This window comes from Phlebotomus papatasi, chromosome 1 (genome assembly GCF_024763615.1).
Source record: "Phlebotomus papatasi isolate M1 chromosome 1, Ppap_2.1, whole genome shotgun sequence".
NCBI classification, from domain to species: Eukaryota; Metazoa; Arthropoda; class Insecta; order Diptera; family Psychodidae; genus Phlebotomus; species Phlebotomus papatasi.
Genome location: NC_077222.1, coordinates 36,824,711 through 36,840,595, shown reverse-complemented (window position 1 = coordinate 36,840,595; position 15,885 = coordinate 36,824,711). Strand labels below are relative to the sequence as shown.

General features: G+C 34.6%; 1 long non-coding RNA gene across 1 annotated transcript; it reads left to right on the top strand.

Annotated features, from left to right (window-relative positions):
• The first annotated feature begins 6,069 nt into the window (after positions 1 to 6,069).
• Positions 6,070 to 7,452, top strand: LOC129799004 (uncharacterized). The gene is made up of 2 exons (XR_008751483.1): positions 6,070 to 6,143; positions 6,211 to 7,452. It is a non-coding gene; the product is annotated as an uncharacterized LOC129799004 (long non-coding RNA).
• The last annotated feature ends 8,433 nt before the right edge of the window (positions 7,453 to 15,885 follow it).

The following is a 15,885-nucleotide window of genomic DNA, read 5'->3' as shown; positions in this document are numbered from 1 at the left end:
GTTTTTCTAGTGTGGAAAGGGATTTCTAACTTAGTGGTGAATTTAATGAGAATTTTCAAAGATCTATTCGATCTATTAGTCAAAACGAAAGGACCGTTACAGCAGTCGTTAAGCTCGCAAAGAACTTTCACCTTCTCATGCAACAAGTGAATAATAATTCTAATTTAAATAAAAAAGCTAAAAGATAAGCTTTAGAGACTATGTAAATGAACGAAAATTGAATTGCAGGCTGCATAAAAAGTTTGTAGATTGAATATGAAATAATCAAAATATAATTTCAAGACTGTTTTTTTTTTATTAAAAGTTCTTTTTCGTTAGTTTTTGAATTCTTCAGTGGCATCCGAATCCTCTCTATGCGCATACCTTGCTATCTGACAAAATATATAATTTCGAATAAATTTAGGTGAATCATGATTAAAAAATTCCCTAAGCACTAGTTTGCAGAGGGAGAAATAAAATTATTCATCATCATGATTAAAAAATAAGTACGTTTTTTTCTTCTTATATAAAACAATATTTATTTAAGCTCGTGAAGTTTCGCTAATATTCGGAAACCATTTGAGCGAAACTGAGCGGCATTTTTATCATACTATGATAAAAAGCGTGATGGCGATCACAATTGCTCTTCTGAATAGCTTATAAAATTCTCCTCCAAATATTTCTAAAAAGGAGATTTAAAACCGTTATGGCTTTGCCGAGTGATTTCACGAATTCACGATATAGAGCTCTCCTTATATTATCTTTTCACATGGCTCTTGAGCGCATCATTTACTACTGATTACATTGATTCATAAATAAAGAAAACCGTTCCTAAATAGAAAAAATGTGTGATTATTTAAGAATCATACTTAATTGCTTAAAAAGAGCGCATTTTGGATTTTTTTGGCATGAGTAACAAGCACACAGATAAATTAAAAAGATCAAGAAGAATAAATCATTTACGGAAAGCCTGTCATAAAATTCTAATTAAAGCAAATTTGTTGAAAAATAGTCCCAACAAAGTGGTGTAACTTTCACCTTCAAAAAATAGATATTGAAATAGTATCCGGCTAAGAGAGTTAATTAGAGTTAATTAAGGGGCAAAAGGAAAAGTTTTTTTCTAAATAATGTTGACTTATTGGCGGGGGGGGGTCATTGAAGACCAGAAGTCGATATCTTTTACCTCCATTACCTCCATCTTCTGGTGTTTGAAGGAAACTGTATGCTCTCCTCAATTCTTCCGGTGTTCGTCAGAAAAGTATTCCTCTTTCAAATTAAAATCAAATTCTCCATGGAGAAAAAACCTAATTCTTTTAATTTGAAAGAGAAATACTTTTCTGACGAACATCGAAAGAATTAAGGAGAGGATATTTTTTACCGTTTGGCCTGTAGCCGTGCCACACATGGTTTTGGAAGGGCAGCGGATGGTGAGGGTAAAAAGGAAAAATCATCTGGAGATAATGTTCACTTATAGGGATGTAGGGTCATCGAAGACTGAAAGTGGATAATCTCCTATCTTTTCTTTTTCAGACCAGTAAAAAAATGAGAAAAACGCGGATTATAAAACTGCTCTCTCTCTCTCTTTGAAATTGAATAATTTGAAAAAAAAAATACAAAGATAATTTTAATGTATTTCCAAACTATTATGTTTTTGAACCGAATAAGTGAAAATTATATTAGTAGGGACAATTACTCTCCCTTCCAACATTCATGGCTTCGATTAATGTGGTTTTTTTTTCTAAGAAACTTATGGCCTCTACACTCTAGAGAAAAATATGTCTATATTTCACATTTTTTCCTACGCAAGCGTTGGGAATTTCTTTCAATATGTACATAATTTTTTCTAGTATGTAGAGGCCATTATAATTATCAGTAATTGATAAAATAAGCAAACACTTAATAGAAATGTCTAAGCTCTACACACTAAAGAAACTTATGTCCATATTGAAGTAATTGCCCTACGCTTTTGTACACTCAGAAAAATAATTGAGTAAAACTTACTAGAATCGATGTTAAATTAACTCTTTTTCGTTGTGATTTTCGATTAACTATGTTTTAGAGTTGATTTTACATTTATTCAGGTGTAATATTCGGAAGAGTTGTTTGAACTTTTTTGTCCTAAAATTTACATGACAAAAGAGTGTGAATAACTCATTATAAAACTGAAAATAACTCATTTTAAGAGTTAAAATAACTCGTTTCAAGAGTTAAAAAAATCTTTTTTTACAGTTAATATAACTCTTTCAAATCCCAAAATGGATAAGGTGAAAGGAACGTCTATTGACACTTTAAGAACTCGTGTCAGCACCTATTGACACCCTACTCTGTGCTATTTGGGATATGAAATATGAACATCTCTGTTTATAGTAAAAGGTGTATTATAGAAAAAACGTTATATTACTTATATTTTACTAGATACATTAAATAATTTTCAACATTTTGGCAAAAGTGTCAATAGGGGTTCCCTGTCGAACAGACGTTCCTCTGACCCTAGATTCTGCAATTTTAAGTTTTTTTTATTTTATCATTTTCTTTATGATTATTTTCTTGACATCAAGTTCCTTATGTTCCGAGCGAAATGTCTTCATGAAACACTGTTAGGCATATTTCTAGTTGATGTTCCATATGAACTTTGTCACACGAAAATCTTCTTGACTGAAGTATATTCTTAAAACTTAAAACAGTTAAGCATATACTTCAATCGAGATGAAATTTTACATAGAAAAAAGTAATAATTACATCGATATCCGACGAAATAATTCAACTCGCACGAAGAGTAGTTTCAACTCTTTTTTACTAAAATTTACAACGAAAAAGAGTAACAATTACATCGATATTCTTCGAGTTAATTCAACTCGACGATAGAGTTGTTTTAACTCTATAGTTTTTTTTCTTAGTGTAGGAAAAACTCTTCAATATGAATATAAATTTGTCTAATGTGTACAGGACATAAGTCTCTTATACGGGCTTCAGACCTAAGGCTTAGCCATATGGCTTAACTTCTCTAATATCTTATCAGTCAAGATTTTCTGGAAAATTTTGACATAAGATTGTCTTATTAAGGGCAAATGACCTATTACATTTTGAAAAATCAATAAAATCGGTTGCTGTTTAAGGTTTTGAGACCCTCAGGAACTGGGCTAAACCTCTTGTCTGAAGACGGTCTAATAAAAAATAAAAGAAAATTCACATTATTTGAAGGCATGAACGTTTAAAGGGAGAGTACTTTCCCCTAATGCGAAAGTCCATTAATGGGAAATCTGAAACCACAAGTGGTTATCTTTGATTGTTTATCTTTCCCTATCATTATAATTATTTTCAACCGCTTATCTCTATTGGGGTTGCGGGCCCATAAGATCCAGTTTAGCAACCTACGCCTGACAATCCCTTGCAATTTCAGGAAGATGTTAGGCTTCTGGGAATGGATGGTGGACATTTGGAAGGGGTAAGAGATCATGGTATTAGGTCATTCGTTTGAAATTATAGAAGACTAACTTTAAGCTTCTTTTATACTTTGAGTAGAATGATTCAAATTTTGGCTTATTCTGTCTTGTATTGCTCTAACTTGCTGTTAGGCTATAGAGTTGAAATGTTAATAGATATCAATATCAAGAGATTTGATGACACTTCTTCCCCCTAAATGAAGACTAAGCTAGAAGAGTCTGTTTTTCCTTTCCCCAAATCCCTTTTAATCCCAACCTTTTCGCTCTCTTTCTCTTAATTTTTGAGCATAAAATAATTACGTGTGGCTTATTAATTCTATAATTTTAGCATAAAACTAATTAAACATAAATTTTAATTCAGTTAAAGCAGTCGCAAGGAAAAATGATAAATAAAAGGCTAAATATCAATTATTTAGCACTCAAAAGGTAAAATTGACTGCGAGAAATTTGTATTCAGAAGATGTCAGACTCAACACGATGCCTCATATTTCAAAAATAACCTCTCAGCCTAATCAAAAATTAAAGACATCATTAAAAATTTTCTAAAACGGTAAATAAAGAAAAAAAATAAAATGGAATGGGTATTTTCTTAAAATATCCATTCAACATTTTCCCATGCCCATTAATTTCAATGGCTTTCTATTTCAGAGACAAATCAATTCAAATTACAATATGAATAACATTAAACAGATATGAATCTCAAGTTATAAACGCTGCATTCAAATCATTACTCAATTGCTATTTCTAGGCACATAATTAATATTTGACAAAAATTTAAACCATTCAAATATAACATATACTTCAATTAATATTCCTCTGCTATATGAAGAAATATTCTGCTTCCTTGCCAAGTATTTAATTTTTCCATTGTTTCAACAATTTGTATTTAATTGCAATTGATTGCTTAATGGTATTTAATTGTCTGACTTGGATTGAAATGGTTTTTTAATTTATTTATAATTTATTTATGTATTTATTTGACGCATATCCAGTATAGAGAAACCCTTTATGGTGGATGAAGAGAAATGATCGTGTGAGTTGAGATTGGATGAAAAATTGGTAATAGAATTTTCTCCAATTTGATGTTAAATATTTCTCATGATGTGCAAAAAGAAAATTTGTGAAGAAATCCTGAAAAATGTACAGTTGGAAAGATAAGAGAGAAAAAAAAAGATTGTTAAGAAAGGTTCGCTGGATGGCAAAGAGTTTCATGGTCAAAAGAGATATTATAGCGTTATATTTTTTAATAAAGAAAACAGGAGAGAATATCACATTGGAGTTTATATTAAAGTAGCGGAAGAGAACAAATTGCAAGTCTACCTTTGTTATTATTTTGGCAAAACTTTTGGGGAGTTGTTTTCTTTTTTTTTAAATTCTCAGTGTTTTCTTTTTCTCTGATTGCATTCCTAAAATTTTTCCACAACTGCGGATTCTGTTTAAGGGTAGTGTCTTAAAGTAGCAATGGGAAATGTCCAAGCAAGTGAAACTGGGAACAAGAAAATATGGAGAAGCTCGAGACGCAAAAGAAAAAAGCGTTTCTGGGGAAGAAAAAGACGATTCTGGAGGAGCAAAAAGTCCTTCAATGCTCGACGGAAAAAGAAACCATATACTTTGTGGGTTCTTGGAGAAAATCCGGCTTTTATTACATGCTACAATTGCATCTCTGGCATCAGAACAACAATCGATTCTAAGGTAATTCCTTTTACTTTCCAAATACTTCTGATTGGGATTTATCAGGCGAATTTTCCATTTAGAATGCTCCATGCAAGAAAAAATATTCCAAAATCCTCAAGTTTTTCCACTTAGAATGCTGTTTCTGCTGTGACTGCCCAAGATTCCAGGTGGGCATACACACTTGTCCAGTTTGTGGTGCAGTTCAGGGAATCACGGAGAAATTGAAGGATGTGAGCATTTAAACAAAAGCTCATTTACAAAATTCCGCGAATATTTTGCGTTTCTACCTTTTCCAGTGAATAAGAATGAATGGAAAATTCACCCTTTCGGACAATCCACCTACAAATTTCTGCAGAAGACTCTTTTCCCGGAAACCCAACATGACAATTGTGGCACATGTTCATACAGCCGATGACAAGGAGTATGATAAAGAAAGTGAACAGAAAACTGAGAAGAAAATGTCTAGATTCTGTCCAAGGAAATCACCAAAGAAATCCAGAAATAGATCTTCAGAAAGGGAGGATTTTGATAAAATTGAACCAGCTGATGTGCAGGAGGATGATTCTCAAGAAAGTGATCCTGCAATCCCAACACCTCCCTTCCCAGAGGAGACAAACCATCCACCCTTTCCCTTCGATGTGAAACATGAGGAAATCACCCCTGTAAAAGGAGATGCAGCTTCTTTTAAATCTTCTGACCAAATTCCCAAAGAAAAAGATCCCGAAAAGAAAATTGATTCTGAAAAATCCACAAAGAATGATAAGGTTTCTGAGGAGAAACTACCCCTCCTTGGGGATCAAAACACCGGAATTAAGCGCAGAATCTCAGAGGCCAAGAAAAGCAAAGTTCCACAGAAAACTCCAGAACCAATGAAAAAATCCTACATAACATCAGGTACATAATGTCTGAGAAAAACTTTAAATTTACTTGCAGAATATCTCTTAACGTATTTTTTTAGTTGAAACCTGGCAGCCAGCCAGTGTTAGAGTCATCTGCAGCAAATGTGGGAAAAAGAGTCGTCCCGTCCTGCGAACTTATACAAGAAGAGTGAGATGAAATCTTTATAAAAGAAACTTCAAGAATTTTTATCAATGGTTCTATTTGTGGTTTTCAGTTGGCTACTTCGAAAACTGGAGCAGCTTGTTTGCTAACTTGTTGGCCACTGTGCTTCCTGCCCTGTCTCACCAAGAACATCCAGCAGCAGTTTCTTTACTGCAGCAAATGTGATTACTGTTTGGGTGAATTTCAGCAGAGAAAGCGTTGAGGAAATTCAAGAAATGCTTATGCCCTCTCATTTTGAAATTTGTGCTACTTTCAAGAAAATTTTATGTGAATATCAAAATTTTTTGTAAATAGGGTAAATTAAGCTAATTCTAAACCTACTCCAAATGGAAATTTTTCACTACTCCAAATGGAAACGTCACTGTTTTCATGATAAATACAGTACTAAATCACTATATTTATATATTTTCTATACCACAGTTTCATTATTTAGTTAATTTTGCTCTAAATAAAGCAAAAATCCATTCATATTCACAAATTTTAATTTGTCAATTTCTCAGAAAAATTAAAAGTGTTGATTTTCACCATCGAATTTTTCATAGATCGACCACGCTTTCCAATGAAAAACACAATAAAGTGACTGTAGTTTATTCGTTTTGTTTAACATTTATGTCATATTTCTGGCTAATTTTAGTTAAATTAAGTGCTAATCTTTATTGTTAACGGTAAGTGGAGTTTACAAATGAAATAATTACCTATTTCGTGAACAAAAAGGGTTTTTCTGAAGTATCTGCAAATGCTTCAATAAAAAACCCCGGAAATATGATTTTTTTGAGAGATTTTATTGTTTTAGATGGGAAAGGATAAAAGACCAGGAATAAGAACAAATCCTGCACTCAAGAGCAACTCAACAAGGATTTGGAAGCCTTTCGTCGCGGTTTCAGTTACACTGTTTGTCTCCAATTGGAAACTTTTCCTTGTCTCCATTTGGATTAATATGTTTTCAATAGAAGTATTATACACTTGTGTATTTTTCTTGTATTTATAAAGTTTTCAAATTATATCTAAAGAATTTTCACTAAACAGTAACATTCTAGAAGAGTCAAGGGGCAAATTTATGTAATTCTCTTCAGAAAAAATATAAATTTAATGTGTTGAATCTTCTGTCAAAGTTAAAGCGTCTGGAAATGGTTTTGAATTAAGACATTTACCCTAAACCAATTTTATATTTCTAGTCACAAAATCTCTGAAGACTAAGCACACTCTAACAACGGCTTATACGGGTTTCAGACCTAAGGCTTAGCCATATGGTTTAACTTCTCTAACTTCTTATCAATAAAGATTTTTCATAAAATATCGATTTAGAATTGTAATACAAAACCCAAATAATCTATTGAATTCTAGAGAACCAAATTAATTGGTTGTTTTTAAGATTTTGAAAACTTCTGGAACTGGGCTAAACCTCTAGTCTGAAGATGGCCTTAGAGCTATTATAGCTAGAGCATGAAGCATACGCCCTTACACTTTTGCTGAATGTTCCCTGAAGTTTTTAAATTATCCATCAAATATTAGACAACGTTTAGAAATTAACACTTTTTAAAGTACTGAAACACTTGTTTAAATTTCAGTAGAAATGAAAGATAGAAACACAAATTTTATTTAAATTGTTTATGGTTGCTTTTTACTCTAAGCTAGACTATCAAGCTTATGTCTAGCTGTCCTAGTTGCAGATGCTTCATTTCTTATCTAGCCTAGAGTTCGAAGCGTATACATTACGTGTTTCATGCTGCTTCGGAGCTGTTTTGTTCCAAGTGTTTTATTCAATTTTAAATTGAAAAGTATTGAGGATATTAAGCTTTTTTATTTTTTAAGTCATGTGTGATAACTTATTACTTTCTCCTGAGTAAAAACCTTTATGTTTTTCACTTATTTTTAAATTAAACAATTAAAGATAAACTTTAATGTTTCACTACTACATAGAATATGAAGCATATATGCTTTTTGATATTCACATACTTTTCGGGGCTTTTCTGATTGTTCAGCAGAATTTTTTATCAGAAAACATGGAGAACTTAAAATATATCTTATATTTCGAAATTACGTGAAAAGCATAACTAAAAATTGAGGGATTATAATATAGGGGAGACTGGGGAAAAATTTGCTAAATCGCTAAAATTACAAAATTCAAATCAACTCATTTCTTAAACTTTCAAAGTTTCAAGGAATTCTAGCAAGAACTATGTGAAATTAAAAAATATATATATTAAAAAGGGACAGATAATCCTAACCGGCTTATGTAGGTGAGATTCTTAACGTGAGCTAACTCGGAGTGCATGCAAATTCGATTTAGAGCTGAAGTTGGGGAACGCCATTCAGTTATCTTGAATAAAATTCGTGAAATTATACAAATTTTGTATTTAAACCAAAATATCAAGGATTTGGATGAACTGACAGAAAAGTGTTATATGGGTGAAATGTAGACCAGAATGTTCTCTATAATTTTTCCATAGAACATGATCTCATCGATTACTCAGAAGCCAAGATAATCGAGGTTTTTTGTTTCTTAACTCGTTTTTTCATCCATCAGAGTGCCCCAAGTGTTCATTTGTTGAACTTCAACTATATCAAAGAATTGTTGTATTCTGTGGGACTTTCCATTTAAAACCCTATTTTAAGTGTCTTTGTGGAGTAGAGGCAGTCAAATTGGCATCTGAGTGATTTCAAAGCGTTATTATGGGAAAAATCAATTTTTTCACACTTAAACGGCAAAATCGGAGTGATAGCGTAGTCTGATCGGAAAATGATGTATGGACGAAATGTAGAGACAAATGTCCTCTACAATTATGTCGAAGTAATCATCAAAATCGGTTCAACGACAGTCGAGATAATTGAGGTTATGTGATATTGAAATTCGTTTTTTGACTGTGGCGCCCCTGGTGTTGGTCCCACGAAGTTCAAATGTTCTAGAAAGTTGTAGTATTTGGTGAGATCTTTCGTTTAAACCCTCATTCATCAAAATCGGTCACATAGAACCGGAGATATGATTTTTTGAATTTTGTGAACTTTGACCCCTCATATCTCCGGTTCTATTGAAACCACAGCGCACATACGCACCATTTTGGAAACGTCCTAGACTGGACTACAACATACTAAAATTTCATTAACTTGCACAATGCCGTTTTTGAGAAAAGTGAGTTTGAATTTCGATGAATTTTGACGCTATCACAGCGCCACCTGTAGTGACTTTTTGAACTTCCTTCTGAAAGTGCTCATCGAGACGAAACCAAAAAGGTAAAATTTATATCGATATGTTAATTAGAACCGGAGATAGAGGCCGGTCAATGTTCGAACTTTGACCCCTTATAGCTCGGGTCAGGGGTTATGGATCGACTTAAGGCTTTTTTTGTTTGATAGGTATAATCAACGGCTACAACATACTAAAATTTCAGCCCGATTGCATAAGGAATTTTTGAGTTATTTAACTTTTAAGATTTAAAAATTTTCTTTTTAATAATAGCGCGCCTAGCGGTGGTTTTATGAACTTGCGATGTTAGAAGAGGAAGTGGCATTTCACGAGAGCTTTCCAAAAAGCCCTCATTTTTTAAATTCTGACAATTAGAACCGGAGTTATGGCAACTTTAAGACAATTTTTTTGGACCCTTATAGCTCGGGTCAGGGGGGTCGGGGGACCTTAAGTTTGGTACTGATGGAAAGCTCTAAGGCCCAGCTATAACATACTAAAATTTGAGCCCGCTCGATGCCATAGGGCCGGAGCTATTGAGAAAACAAAAAAAGGGTGGTCTTCAAAATGGCGGAAGGAGGGGTGGGGGGTCAATGCACCATGTTGCAATTTTCATACGATATTTAACCTTTGCCGAAAACCGTAAGTCGATATCTTTTTTAGTTTAGGAGCTATTAAGCTCCAAAGAGCGGCCGGACGGCCGGCCGGCCGGCCGGGAACGTAACTTAGCCCCCCATATATTCGTGATCAGGAAGTGGCGAAACACATTTTGGCCAAGTTTGAGCGCGATCGGAGGACATGAAATTTTGTTAGGATTATAGTAGGTGAGATTGTTAAGAATCTCACCTAATAAATAAAATAAATAAGTTGACTGTCTCGTCAAGATAGAGAAAAATTAATTTTCGATTAAGTTGTAGAAAAAATCAATTTCTTTTAAAAATAATATGTAAGTTTGACATTTTTTTGCATTTTCAAGAGCAAAAAACGTTACAAATTATCTCACATTTGACCCATGTGACAAAATATACACCAGAAGTTTTGAGAATTGCCGCTAAATCTACTATTAGAAAGTGAATCAAAATATCTATTGTGAGGAGTTTTGCCTTAATCTCCTATACTGCTCTCTCGTGAGAGTTTTTTAAACAGTAAAAAATATTAGAGAAAAAAGGAAAAAATAAGGGCAGAATCACATTGAAAGTAAAGTGCTCAGTGCTCATAGTATTTCATTAATTTAAGCATTTTCATTGCAATTGTTTCGCAAATTTTCAATTTCCGTATTATCTTATCTTATATTCAGAGGCACTAGATAAAAATAATATAAGAAAATTGAGGAAATAAAACGAGAATACGACAAACGATGAGCAAAAAAAAGCTGTAGGGGACACCGGGGTAGAATTAGACAATGGATTTTTCTCGTTTCCCATAAAATGTACATTAAGCAAAGTATTTTTATTATAAAAGTGGGAACACATCTCTCTCTGAAATATTTATAAGTCTGATCTTGTCATCCTACACTTTAGAAGCATTTTTATAAAATGGGTATAAAATTGTAATTTTGATGTTACAGTTTTAGGCCCAGCATTTGGTTTTCTCAGTTGTTAGTCATGATATCATAGTTTTACTTTATTTCTGGTTTAATAAAGTTAATTGAGAGATATTTTTAACTTGGACAATAATTATCTAATTTTTTTTTTATATAAGATAATAAACACTGGAACAGCCCACGGGGCAGATGTAGCCGCTCTTTCATTTCCGGTCTAAAACTATAAATGATTTTTCAGTAATACATTGTTAGATGAAAAAGTACTATTAATATTCCTAGCAATATTGCCATTTGGATGTGATATTTATATAAAAGTCGTCTAAAGCCCTTTCATTTAGGTTTAAGTGACATATTTAGCATTAGTAGGCTTCAGTGTATCAAGTGAAACAAGATTTGGTATCTCCAATTAAAAATTTCGTCAGGAAAACTTGTGGCAATCAGTACCCCAAAAGTGGCTATAACTTCCCAGGCCGGGGTACTTGTAGCCAATGTGTCATACTTTTTTCATTATTCTCTCTAGAAAAAGTCAAGGATTTTAGAGCCTTGAACTATGCGGTTTTATACAGCCGATATACTAATGCTACTTATGAAACATAAAAACATTAGACTAATCTTATCATTTTTTTCACAAATTATGCTCAAGGAAAAGGCTTCATTTGCTAGCTAATTCTACCCCGGTCTTCCCTACGAGAAATTAATCATACATTTTCTTTACTCACCGTTTATCGAATTTTCGCTTTATTTCTTTAATTTTCTTATATACTTTTATATATAGTGGTTTAGAGTATATGATGAGATAATACAATAACTGAGAATTTACATAAGAATTGCAATGAAAGGTAAGGCTTTGGGGGTGACGGTGAGCATTTTACTGTCAATGTAACTCTGTCCTAACTTTCGAAAGTTTTTCAGTAGACCATCAATTAGACAGTTCTTGGGATTTCTAGGATGGTCAGATATTTGTTTTAAAAAACTACTGAAATAAAGTCGTCATAAGGACTGCCTTATTGATTTTAGAATTCACGCAGTTTAATAATAATAATAAAATTAATAATGACGGGGCAACGTTCCAGAGAGGAGCTTAGACTTTCCCTCTTGGAACATCATTTATTATTTTTTCTTATACAGATATGGGGTTGTCAGTCCTTTGCCCTATGGAATCAAGTGCAGTGAAGCTCATTTGCATCATAGAGCGAGTGCTCTACCACATGGCCCATTGAGTGCACCCATTTTTGAAAGGCATATATTAATTAAAGGTGATTTATCGATTCGTTTCCGGTTAGAGCCCAAATAGTCTCAGGCTGATAATCGAAATTATTTAGCCTGTAAAATTTGGTAGTTATTATTATTAACCCATTCCTTACCATGGTATTATACATCATACGCAAATTTAGTGATTTTAGATGATTTATTCCAGGGAAATTAATATTCGAATTTATGTCGGGAATAGATTTTTAGTTACTTTAGTCCTTCAATTACTTAGAAAAAATAGCCCGACAGAGATGGGAATACATTTTGTTGTTCTTTTCTCGCTTCGTGTGAAGTCATGCAAAAATTTTGCTCAAAATGGCGGACGGAAAATTCGACATCCCGTCGAATTTGTTAAAATTGGCCTTCATCCTCTTTCCTGATTTGAATTCTGGTTGCCAATGCGTTTTCTTGGATAGTTACTCTATCAAAATCAATAGAGTTTGTAAAGAATTAATGTACAGAATTTAAATTCAGTGACCGTTAAGACGCTTGAGAGCGTTAAGAGAGTTAAGATGCTTGAGGGCGGCTCCCCGCGCCCCCATAATGGATAAAAATTTTTTCTTTTCAAAAAATTCATCTATTAATCTTTAGGAAACTAATCCCAAAATACGAACATTCTATCTCAAGTATTTCTGGTACATTGACTGAATGGGTTAATCGTATCGGCATATTTTTTTTTGTTACAATGTAATCATATTATGTTATACTGTTGTCGATCCTGTGTTGTAAGAATCTGAGAAGTCCATTGTAGACTGCCCCGGAGCTCCATACCGTGATGTGAATGCTTCTTTCATGCTCCCGGATTGTTGGGCGCAAGCGGTGCATTATATTACGTTATTTTTACATGTGAAAATTGTCTAAATCATACATTCAGATCTTTGCACAGAGCGAGACTCGAACTCACAACTGTGAGAGTTTAATCAGAGATCTCATCCGCCCTGGAGCCGACGGTCTTGTCTATTGCGCCACTGATTCCCCAATTTGGTAGTAAAAGATTAAGTAAAAAAAAAATGATGCTAAGGACCTTTAATAAATTATCCTAAGTTCTCAGTGAATGACAGTTTCGGCTTAATTTTTACTTAAAAATTTTATAAGATAAAGATTTTCGAGGATCAGTTTGAGTCTACTTCGGCCTTGATGGTCTCTACACACTGGAGAAATTTATGTCTATATTGAAGAGTTTTTTCTACACAATCCTCATTTTGTATGGAAACTACTAGAAGGAGAGGTGGGAAGGTGGGGTTTATATATATACTTAGAGAGACTTGCTTAAGCCTTGTTTTCACACCAAAATTCAGCTTTCTACTTCATTTCATTAATGAGTTATAACGTAAAATGCTTTCATTTTGTATGAGGACTACCGGAATGGAGAGTGGAGGGAGCATGTGATACACATGAATAAAAAGTATAAGGGCCTTGACAGAGTCTCCTTTAAATAGGGGAGACTGGGACAAAACTTGTCAAAACGCATATATAATTCTTTCACGAGCTCTGAGAAAACTTAAACGTTTTATAATGAGCATATTCTTATAGGAAATTTACTGCTCTACAACATTACAGAAGACTATTTTCCTCAATCTCGAAAGAAATGTTATTTTCGAATCATTTTCTAAAAGTCGATTTTGTGGAGATTCTCAAAATTGCTGGGGCAAATTTTGTCAGTCTTCGGATAATTTGTGACTGTGACGTTTTACTTTCGCAAACGTTAAAAATATCAAATAGACATATTTTTATAGGAAATTTATTCCTCTACAACTTTGTCGAAGATAAATTTTCTCTATCTTAACGAGAAATGTGCTTAAATTGAGCTAATCATTGTATTGTATTGTATTTTTATTACCAACATGTGCCTTTACATTAGCCCCCCATACCAAGCGTCCGCCGCCGTCTTAGCGTTGATGACCAGCCTCCAAAGCCAAACGGCGGAAATGCTTTTTCTCAGGCTGTGTAGTCTTTTGTCGTGTTAAACGATCTTTTCTCTGCAGACTGACAAGCAGTACTCACCAGGATGTGTGGGAAGGGGGGAAGCTGCCAGATATGACACATGGGAAATTCGACAACGTGGCTAGGGAGCTAGCACGTGATGTTGCCGTGTTGGTTCGAAGAACAATAAGTTAAAAGTTGAGAGAAAAAAGAAATTTTTAAAAATAACAAAAGTTAGGTGGCAAGAAGGAGATCAAGACACCAAAGCACATCGGACGATCCAAAGCTACGGTGGAGTCGGAGACCAATATCAATTTTTATAATCCAGATACACCGTTCAAGCCCGCTCTTTACAAGTTTGGGGAGAGAAAAGGCTGAAGGCCCAAAAGAGACCCCGGACAGAAGAGAGCCAGAAAGGCACTCTAGCAAGTAATTACTTTAGCAGATGTCTCCAAGAAAAACCCAAAAGAATGTGATATACTACACCGCACTCAGGCACACTCGCAATAATACAAGGTGTCCCGAACCCCATCGACAACAAATAAAAGCAATCAAAATTGGACATCAGTCGCGTCTTTCGGAGAAATAATTGCTCCAAAGATGAGCACATAATTCCTCCGAAAATGTACCCAACGTCAGGTGTGGCAGTCTAAGGGAAATTGGAAGGGCGTTAAAGAGAGTGGGAGCCATGTAGGACAGACTTCTTCTAAAGAGTTCGCATCTAGGACGAGGCACAGATACCTGTAGGCCATTTCTATCACCATGACTTCTTTGTGAAGACAAATACCCACCCCTCATGAAAAAAGTCCGCAGTGTCTTATATTTATATAGATAGGCCAAAGGAAACATGCTAAGCAGATAAAAATCCCTCCAAAGGGAGTCATGCTTTTTTTTATGAAGGATCGCTCGCAGCATAAACCTCTGCGCCCTCACAGCAGGTGCCAGTGCAAGCCGACCGGAAGATCCCCAAGCAGATAGCCCATATCTCAGACGAGATTCAACACAAGCGAAATACATGCTGCGCATGACAATAAGTGGGCAAAGATGCCCAATTCTGTAGGCACAGCTCACTAGAGGCCTAAGAGTGTCTGACAGACACCGAACATGTGATTTCCAATCCAACCTATAATCAACAACAACCCCCAGATACTTATATTCATTAACATAGGGAATATTGACACAAGAAGCGCTACAGTTGACACCACCACACAGGGGCGAATGACTCATAATTCCAGGATTAGGATTGTCATCGTTACTTCCATGAAGAAAACGGATTGCCCGTGATTTGATACTCAATGTCATCGAATTTAGTAAGCTGAAGCGGAACCCCCCTGATACCAGCCGTCTCAAGTTTTTGGATAAGAACCGCGTGGTTGACTGTGTCGAAGGCTTTCGTCAGATCGAGAAACACAGCCGCCACACGCAAGCCCTCGTTTATTCCCGCATGAATTACCCCCACAACCCTGTCAATAGCATCCTCAGTGCAGCATCCCTGCCGGAACCCAAACTGAGAGTCGCTAAAAAAACATTGACCAGTCAAGAAGCCGACTAAACGGTCCTGAATTAACTTCTCAAAAATCTTCGAGAAAATAGGAAGAAGTGATATTGGGCGGTAGTTTCCAGCTTCAGATTTAACGCCTTTCTTGAATATTGGCACAACAACGGCAATTTTAAGACAGTCGGGATAGACACCCTGCTCGAGGCAGTCATTAAAAAGCTCAGTATTGATATTTTCTGTAAGCCAAATATTTAAAAAATAGGGCTCAAAATTTCATGATTTTTTATTTTACATAATAAAAAATAAATAAATAATGGGCCTCGAGTGGGTC